The following is a 10806-nucleotide window of genomic DNA, read 5'->3' as shown; positions in this document are numbered from 1 at the left end:
ACACTTACGGCCTCTCATTATACAAGGTGGTCCATATATTACGCCACCCAGTTCTTGTGTGTTGCGGGCACGGCTCAGTGAACATTACCAGTGTCTACCCTGCATCATTATCTACTTCCCACAACCCTCTTCAGGCTTAGCTTTATAATATAGGCTTTAATTTAGGTCCACTGATTGCATGGTGGAGAATTCCCATAACCTTTTTTATGCTTAGCTGTATATCATTGTATTGTATAATCTTTTATGTCCACTGATCACAAGGCTGAGTAGTAATTTGGTGAAGCGATCAGAATGTCTTAGCTCATCACAAAAGCCGTCCCCACAACACACAAGACTGCAGAGCGCAATATACTTATCACCTATATTAAGTCAAAGCCACAGTTAAAAAGGTAATGAAACAAGACAGAAAATTAAAGTTTTCATTATTAATACTTCAGTACAAAATACATTAACAGAGACAGCAATATAAAATATGCATTCAAAAGTAGCATTTGTCCACAGAACATCCTGGACTTGCAAGGCAGATCACACCATCACCACCAGGCTTCTCTCGGCACGGTCAGGGCAGATCACCACCAGCAGCAGCAAGTAATCTCACGGCTGGGGAAGACACGACACCCTGCCGCCGCCGCCGCCGCCACCACCACCACCACACCACCAGGCATCTCAGAGTAGGGGAAGACACCACACCACCGTCAGGCTTCTCACGGCAGGGCAGACCAAACTTCAGCAGGGTATGACAAGTGTGGCAAGGAAGCAGCGTCAAGGCAGCAGACTCCAGCACGACCTGTGGACCAGATGTGTATTAGTTCAAATCAGTGTTAGCTTTAGTTATTTAATCTTCTATCTATCTCTATCTATTGCCAGACGCCTCAATCCCGTTTGGGGTGGCCACAAACAAATCGCCTCCAAGTCGCCCTGTCCCCCGCCATTTCACTGCCCTGCTCCCAACTCACACCCCCCTCTCTCATATACCTCTCCACCCCATCCCTCCATCTCATCCTCGGCCTCCCCCTCCCTCTTCCCCCCTCCACCTCACTCACATACATTCTCTTCGTCAGTCTTTCACCCTCCATCCTCTCCACATGGCCAAACCACCTCAGTGCGTTCTCCTAACGCTTCCTATCATATCCACATCCACACCACAGCGCTCCTTTATATTCTCATTCGTCAGCCTGTCTCACCATGTGACTCCACAGGCTCCTCTTAAATAACTCATTTCCACTGCTCTCACTCTTGGCTTGTGTCCTTCCAACAACGTCCAAGCTTCACTTGCATACGTTAGAGTTGGTATCACAATACTGTCATGTAGTAACTTTTTCACTTCCATGCTCACTTCCCTGTTTCTTATCACTGCTTTCAAAGAACCAGCAACCTTTCTTCCCTGCTGTACCCTTTCAAGCACTTCACCCTCCAAACCTCCATCCTTACTCATCACACTACCCAAGTACTTAAACGTACTCACATTTTCCAATTCCTCACTATCCAACCTCGCTGTACATTCACTGACTTCACCTCTCTCAAAGACCATCACTTTACTCTTCCCTACATTCACCTTTAGATTCCGTTTCTTACACACTCTCCCAAACTCATCCACCAAGCCTTGCAGCTCTCCTTCGTCTTCACTCAACAACACAGTATCATTTGCAAACAACAGTACAGGGACTTTCCAAACACTACCCTTTCTCACCAGGGCCACTCCAACATCCACTACCCTACCTTGTACCTCTTTTATTACCCCATCCATGTACAGATTGAACAGCCATGGAGACATGACACATCCCTGTTTCAACCCAACCTTCAAAGCGTGGACTCACTTAGTTCACCATCCACACGCACTACAGCCTTTGCACCATTGTACATACTCTTCACAGCATTCAACAACTTCCCATCTGCTCCATCTATTCTTATCACTTTCCACAATCCTTGTCTATCCACCCTGTCATATGCTTTCTCCAAATCACATGAAAGCCGCATACAACTTCTTTCCCTTCTCTAGAAACTTTTCCACTAAAGATCTAAGAATGAATATCTGATCTACACAACCTCTTCCCTTCCTAAAGCCTCGTCTATTATGCTCAGGTTCTGTAGGGAATGGCAGCAGATTAGAGACTAGTATCGCAAAATTTTATCCCCTGCCACCACCACCAGGCCGTTTATTTTTAAATCCCCTTGTAAAACTGTAGAGATATATCGGCAGGCCAATCTGCACATCTTCCACATCCATTCTACTCTATCTCTCCCCCATGCTATGGAATTTCAGAGAGAGAGATGATGATGCCACTGATTCATGGGGTTATCTTTAATTTAACAAGAAACACTTTACTTACCTCTCTATTCAGTTTGCACGAAAATTAACGTTTAAAAGACTGATAATATATTCACGAAACTTTCTTCTTAAAATTTAATAAGTAAATGTTTAATTTGAAGTGTGACGTCACTGGTGCATTATGGGAGCAACGTTGAGAGATGCTGGAGGTGAGTGAAGATTTTATTCTTTACGGTGTTAGTCTACTTCTTATTATGGTAATTCTTATGCCCATGTGTTTATCAGTGTTTGCTGTCATTATCGAGAGGTGTAGTCGGCTGATGTAAGTTGTAATTATTAGCTATAAGGATGATATACGGCGGTGTGTATCTCCAGGTGACCAAGATGTCCCTTTAAACTCGAGTAAGCAGTGCTACTTAAATCCCCCGATATTCACACCATCTGTTTAGGTTTTAAGGTCGAATGTGATCCTGTACATGGGCAGGCATAGTAGGTTAATTGGCTGGAAAAAATGAGGGGATGTGTGTAAAAACTAATGGGTAGTTTGTTTACATAGGGGATATAAACTCCGCGAGTCCCTTTAACTCTTGCAATCCCTGTGATGCCCTTTTCAGTTTATTCATAGTGCCAGAAGGCAATTTTATTCAACTTATGCAAAGTCTCTGCTATTGCAGGAGTTCAGTGAGGCTGTGCCTAACCCCTACACTTCCAGAAGTCTATACAAAGCTAAATATAATCATGAGATGGCATGAAAAAAAAAAAAAATCCCTGCTCTGTGAGTTAAACTAGTGAAGACTGAAGGTATTAACATGTGTAGGAGAGACACTGGATAAAGCCTGATTGGAGATATAGTATATTGAACTGGAAGGACTGCATACCTTACATCCTTCATTAACCATTGCTGCTACCTTTAAATAAGAATTATCATACTGAAGGTAATTACTAGCAGCCTTCATTAACATATTACTGTACTGTAATTAGGAGAGAGGTTTCATAAGTTGATTGGAAGTCAGGAGACAGCAGGAATATACCATTACTGTTGAGGGGGATGAATTTGTGTGTAGGCTATGATATAGGAAGCATATCTCAGAATATGGATGTACAAGGTTAATCATATCTTGTATAGTACTTACACTTTCAGATTTGATAGCTTTTCCTTTTGTAATCTTTACTGAATGATGCAATCAGTTCATGATTACACATTATATAATCTCAGACTTCATCTGTGTCATTGTAGTTGGCTCACCTTGACAAATTTTAGTCCTTCTGCTGCTTAGTTCCTGTATCTAAGTGGCAGAATAAGACAGTATTATGGTTTTGCATCCTCCCCATAGATCTTCATTGTGATTTGCATGATAATCTAGTCTTTATCTCTAGAAACAGCTCAGCATTCAAGGTGGAGAGATGCCAGGTTTTTGTCAGTTTAGGGTGGACATGTAGTCTATATGGTTTGTCTTTATTGTTTTATGTATTCATTATTATTATTATTATTTTTTTTTACTGTGGATCAAATTTAGCGATTCATCTCTTCCGTTTATAAATCGGTACAACAGATAGGCTTTCATTCTCAGTTCTCACAGAAGGTATGACCACTGAGTACTGTACTGTCTTCCTGTGCAGTGTATATTTTGTCATTTGTACTCTCATTATAAGTTTCATTAAAGAATTTGTATCATATGTTTAGTTTCTGTGTCACTCAGTGTGTTAAGTTTATGTAATATATGGTTAATCGTTTAAGTCCTGCCGTTGGTTAGCAGTCTAAGTTCCAGTTTTTACTTTCTCCCTTTATATAAGTAGCAACTGCTCTATATTCTTTCCATAGCACTTGTTCATGATTAGCATTAAACTGCAGGCTTAGGTATTCCAAGTAGCTCAGGAAATTTCGAGATATCTCCTCCTAAAGCGACATTAATAGGTACATGACAATTTAGTTTAGTCTGTGCATGATAGTTCAATTTCCCATTTTTTGTAACATGTAAAGAAATAAAATACAGTAGAAGTGTTAGCCGGTACCCTTATGGGGCCGCGGTAGCATGGTCAGCATGGTGCTGGCCTGCTGATCAGGAAGACCCGGGTTCAAATCCCGGTGTGATAGAGGTTTCTTTAAAATGTGGCTGAGGGAAGTTTGCGTAGCAGGCTTTCCATAAAACCTCAAGGCCCCATACTCACACACACCAAGACACTTACACACTAGCACACACATCGACACACACACACACACACACACACTACTACATACATACACAGATCAAGACACACACACACTACTACACACACAAGACACGTACATAGCCACAGCCACCTTCACACAGTAGACACACACACACACCAAGACACGTACACAGCCACCTTCACACAGTAGACACACACACACCAAGACATGTACACAGCCACCTTCACACAGTAGACACACACACACCAAGACATGTACACAGCCACCTTCACACAGTAGACACGCCACACACACACAGAGAGTGGGACAGACACACCACAGGCAGACAGAGAGGGACATATACAAAAACACAGGGAGTGAGAGAGGAGGGGGTTTTATTAAAAAGTCCAATTTTGGTATACCTCCTGTGGCAAAATTGATATAGCCCCCCCTTTAATATTTTTTGGATATTTTCATTTAGTGCCCCCCAGGCCCCAGACCCACTCGGCTGAACCAAATTGTCTGGCGTCAGCTGGAACATGATATACTAGAGTTATGCCGGTCATGTGGGGGTTAATGGTGACAGTGTAGTAACTGTCAGGCTCCTATGACTCACTCAGCCGAATAAAATCGTCTGTCAGCTGGAATGGAATACTAGAGTTGTCCCAAGCACCAGAGGGTTAAGAAAAAGCCTTAGATTAACTAAGGCCTTTTCTTAACCCCCTGGGTGATGCTCGGGACAACTCTAGTACCCCATTCCAGCTGACTCAGACGATTTTATTCGACTGAGTGAGTCATAGGAGCCTGACAGTGTCAATACCGTCACCATTAACCCCCTCACGACCGACATAACTCTAGCATCATGTTCCAGCTGACGCCAGACAATTTGGTTCAGCCGAGAGAGGATCCTAGGATCCTGAGAGACACTATAACATCACAAACAAAATACAAAATGCCTTCCCTCCATCTTGAACGTACTATAATTCATTTACATTAAGTAAGCTCGTATTTTCGTATTTTTGCAGCTTATTTCATGTATCTTAGTTAAAAGAAAAAATACTACGAGCTCTATATCTTTTCATAGCCCTTCTTCGTGACTAGCATCGTATTCTAGTTATCTATAGTTACAACTGAGCATTCAAGATGGAGGGATCACAACTTTAAGCAATTACAGTAAACAAACAAACAAAAAGCAAGTGTCGTCCTCTTGACCTCTCGTCTTCGCAGGAATGCAGCGGTGGCGCCATCTTGTGCGTGGAATGCGTGAAGTGCAGGCTCTTGAGTGGAAGGAGCACGGAGCCACGGGAGACTTAATAATATTCGCTAGTCAGCCAGTCTAGAAGCCTGGGACATTTGCCTGAAATAATAATAATAATAATAGTAATAACAACAAAACCAGTCATATACATAATTCAATATCTTAGTCACTCGATCTGTCCATTCCGCCCCTTCAGTACGAGGACGCATTTCTGTAAGCTATTTTTTCTAACATGGGAGGTTCGATACGTTTGATTGAGCCTATCCATAAGACTCCTAAAGCTGAGTAAATGCCTCTGAAAGTTGCAAAATATAAAATATAAAACGTCTATATGATATAAAAACCTTTGTTCACCTCCGGGACTCGATCTGTGGCGCCTAGACCAAGTGCTGACGTCATGTTTACACTTTGCTACCTTTAGACGATTTCCTGGAGCTTAAAGAAACCCTCTCGGGATGATGGGACAGACACAATAACCCCTTCAGACAGAGAATGACTTAGTTACTTTGTTCTAGGTAACCGGACGATTTTATTCAGCTTAGGAGATCCCCTCGTAGTGAAGGGGTTGATGGTGACTGTATCTAACCCCTCCAGTACGAAATTTCTCTCCAGAGTTGAAGAAAATCGTCTGGAGGAAGAAAGATGAATATGGAAAAAAGTGTTAATGTGGACAATGAGTTAGATAAGACTGGTTTGGTTAAGGTAGGGTAGGGATGGGACGGTTGTGGCAGGGTGGGGTAGCGTTGGGTCGGTTATGGCCGGGTGGGGTAAGGTTGGGTTAGTTTTGACAGGGCGGCGTAGGATTGGGCCGGTTTTGGCAGGGTGGGGTAGGACTGGGTCGGTTTTGGCAGGGTGTGGTAGGAATGGTTCGGTTTTGGCAGGGTGGGGTAGCGTTGGGTCGGTTTTGGCAGGGTGGGGTAGGATTGAGTCTTTTTGGCAGGGTGGGGTAGGATTGGGTCGGTTTTGGCATGGTGGGGTAGGGTTGGGTCGGTTTTGGCAGGGTGGGGTAGGGTTGGGTCGGTTTTGGCAGGGTGGGGTAGGACTGGGTCAGTTTTGTCAGGGTGAGGTAGGATTGTGTCGGTTATGACAGAGTATAGAATAGGTTTTGGTTGGTTTTGGCAGCGTGGGTTAGGATTTGGTCGGTTTTGGCAGAGTGGGGTTTGATTGGGTCGGTTTTGGCAGGGTGGGGTAGGATTGGGTCGGTTTTTGCAGGGTGAGGTAGGATTGGGTCGGTTTGGACAGGGTGTTAGGACTCCATATTATAATTACAAATCATAATAGTTCCGTCATATCCAACGCCTATTTCACTCAGTTATACTACACTGTCTCATCAAATTTGGGGCGATCTTCTCTACGATTTTTGTTCTTCCCCGCTTAGTTCAGTCCTTTAGTTCATTCATGACCCTTGGCTTTCCTTTTTATTTTTATTTTTTTTTATGTGGTGGAGCGCAGGTGCACGAGGCTTGACCACCATTAGTCCAGAATATTTAAGGGTAGGCCACCAAGCTACGCCCTGGTAACGTCTACACGTCAAAACATCTGTCCACCTCTGGGACTTGAACTGCGGAGCGCTGGACGCAGAGCTCCCGGTCTGCGGATGTCACTTTTACACTTTGTTAGCTTCTGACGATATCCTACAGCTTCAGAAAACCCTCTTAGGATGACGGGACAGAATCATGTAACCCTTCAGACCAAGAACGATTTATTTACTTTGTCCTAGCTGACCGCACGATTTTATTCAACTTAGGAGATCCCCTGACAGAGAAGGGGTTGATGCTGGCTGTATCTAACCCCTCAAATTCAAAATTCCTCTCCAGAGCTGAAGAAAATCGTCTGGAGAAAGAATGAAGAAAACTGAAGAAAGTGTTAGAGTGAAAAATGAGTTAGATAAGATTGGTTTGGTTAGGGCAGGGTAGGGTTGGGTCGGTTATGCCAGGGTGGGGTAGGGTTGGGTCGGTTTTGGCAGGGTGAGGTAGGACTGGGATAGTTTTGGCAGGGTGGGGTTGGACTTGGATGGTTTTTGCAGGGTGGGGTAGGATTGGGTCGGTTATGGCAGGGTGGTGTAGGGATGGGTCGGTCTTGGCAGGGTGGGGTAGGGACGGGTCGGTCTTGGCAGGGTGGGGTAGGAATGGGTCGGTCTTGGCAGGGTGGGGTAGGAATGGGTCGGTCTTGGCAGGGTGGGGTAGGAATGGGTCGGTCTTGGCAGGGTGGGGTAGGATTGGGTCGGATATGGCAGGGTGGGGTAAGATCGGGTCGGTTTTGGCAGGGTGGGGTAGGATTGGGTCGGTTTTGGCAGGGTGGGGTAGGGATGGGTCGGTCTTGGCAGGGTGGGGTAGGGATGGGTCGGTTTTGGCAGGGTGGGGTAGGATTGGGTCAGAGTTGGCAGGGTGGGATAGGAATGGCTCAGTTTTGGCTGGGTGGGATAGGTATGGGTCGGTTTTGTCAGGGTGGGGAAGGGTTGGGTCGGTTTGGACAGGGTAGGGTAGGTGTGGGTCGGTTTTGGCAGGGTGGGCAAGGATTGGGTCGCATTTGGCAAGGTGGGGTAGAATTGGGTTGGTTTTGGCAGAGTAGGGTAGGGATGGGTCGGTTATGGCAGGGTAGGGTAGGATTGGGTCGGTTTTGGCCGGGTGAAGTAGGATGGGGTCGGTTTTGGCAGGGTGGGGTAAGATTGGGTCGGTTTTTGGCAGGGTGGGAAAGGATTGGTCGGGTTTGGCAGGGTGGAGTAGGACTGGGTTGGTTTTGGCAGGGTGGGGTAGGATTGTGTCGGTCTTGACAGGGTGGGGTAAGGTTGGGTTGGTTTTGGCAGTATGGGGTAGGGATGGGTCGAGTTGCGTTTGGGAGGGTAGGATAGGTTATGGCAGGGTAAGATAGGGCTGGGTGGTGGTGGACTGGGTAGGGTAGGGCTGGGTAGGGTAGGGTAGGCTGAATCAGGGTAGTGTAGGGTACAGAAGAGAGGTGGGTATAACTGCCGTTTAGTTCCGTCATATCCAACGCCTATTTCACTCAGTTATACTACACTGTCTCATCAAATTTGGGGCGATCTTCTCTACGATTTTTGTTCTTCTCCGCTTAGTTCAGTCCTTTAGTTCATTCATGACCCTTGGCTTTCCTTTTTTTTTTTTTTTTTTTTTTTATGAGGTGGAGCGCAGGGGCACGAGGCTAGACCACCATTAGTCCAGAATATTAAAGGGTAGGCCACCAAGCTACGCCCTGGTAACGTCTACACGTCAAAACATCTGTCCACCTCTGGGACTTGAACCGCGGAGCGCTGGACGCAGAGCTCTCGGTTTGCGGATGTCACTTTTACTCTTTGCTAGCTTCTGACGATATCCTACAGCTTCAGAAAACCCTCTTAGGATGACGGGACAGAATCATTTAACTTGTGCTGGAGTCTACTGTGTACTCTGTTCCATGTCTTTGGGAACTAGAGTATAGCATTGTAGGCTTTCTTTGCATACTTTACTTTTTCTGTGATATTGTATTTTAGTCATTTGTAATACCATAAAGGGCAAAGTAAAGTTGATATACAGCTGATTCTTTTATTATCTTTAGTGTTTTACAAGAGTTTACAATTACAATACATTTACAAAGTATACAAGTAGCAATGGCAGCAGCTGTTAGGTTACTCTGGCAGAAGATTTTATATATTTAAGTACAAGTATCTCAAAGTATATCACAAAAGTATTGGACTAGAGCAAATGTTTCAAGTATTATCAAAGTATATCAGTTAAATACGGGCAAGATACCTTTAGCAATTAATATTATGTAGTAGGTCCTATGTCTATCTCCAACTCGCTCCCTCGCTCCTACTCGCCCCTCTACCCTCTCTCCATCACGCTCACTCTAGAACGACAGAAAAAGAAAAAGCGCATAAAAAAGTAAAGGTGGGGAAGAGAAAGAAGCACTAAAGCAGACAGACACTAACAGACAGACACACCATCCCAGCACGTTCGGCTGCGCTGAGGACAGGCAGACAGGACAGACGGAGAGGAAGATGGAAGTGGAAGGAAGTCTCCCCTTTCCCGCCTCCCCCCACCCCACCTCCCTCCCCAGACCCACCTACCTGCCACACCCAGCCTAGTATGCTGGGAACTAAACACACACACACACACACACACACACACACACACACACACACACACACACACACACACACACACACAGAAAAAAAATCACACACACACACACACACACACACACACACACACACACACACACACACTCTAAAGGAAAATACAAAGAAAAATACAACCTGTCACCTGTCCTGTCCGGCGCTCCGATCTCCCTGCAGGCTCTCCGGTCTCCCCTGGTCTCTCGGCCGTCTCGTCTCTCCCTCGCAGCCGTCTCTGCATCGCCTGGGGAAATACAGGAACATCAAAGGTGCCTAAGGAATGCAATGCCTACCAGAGTAACGCTATACAGGTGCCGCCACAGCTGCTGCTACCCTCCCTACCACATCACCTATCAGTACAAGCTACAACACACGCTGCACCAGTTCCTCTGCAGGGCTTGCCATGTTCTCGAGCGGCCATCTCGTCGTCTACAGCTGCTATTTCTTCCGTAGTTGCCACCCCTTCTTCTGAGGTTGCCATGTCTTCTGAGGTTGCCATCTCGTCTTCTGAGGTTGCCATCTCGTCTTCTGGGGCTGCAGCTTCGCCTTCCCCCTCGCCTGCAGTTGCCATCTCGCTGGCCAGGGTTGACATCTCGTCCTCCGGCGTTTCCATCGTTTTCTGTGGAGCAAATATCAATTAGGCCAAAGTACGCACTATATGCTACTGCTGAGCCTATGTCCCGTATTCTGGGTGGCATAGGAGGCTTCGTAGCGCATTTCCCTGAGAGATTTATTTTCCATAACACCAACATTATATTGCAAACTTACGTCAATGTCTTCTAACCCCAACTTGTCATCCAATTCCTTCCCATTCCACACATCCTTCCTTTAAGTTCTTCACAGCCATACTGTACCATCACCACACCCACACTACCACCACCACCACCACAACCACACTCCATCGTAATACAACCACCAGCATAACATTATCACCACTACCACAACCACGTACTACCACCACCATCACAACCACGTACTACCACCACCATCACAACCACACACCACCACCACCAACA

Source organism: Coenobita brevimanus, unplaced genomic scaffold (genome assembly GCF_032717465.1).
Source record: "Coenobita brevimanus isolate Jiangsu-jjx unplaced genomic scaffold, ASM3271746v2 jjx.HiC_scaffold_2638, whole genome shotgun sequence".
Lineage (NCBI taxonomy): Eukaryota > Metazoa > Arthropoda > Malacostraca > Decapoda > Coenobitidae > Coenobita > Coenobita brevimanus.
Note: the sequence above shows the minus strand (reverse complement) of the source record.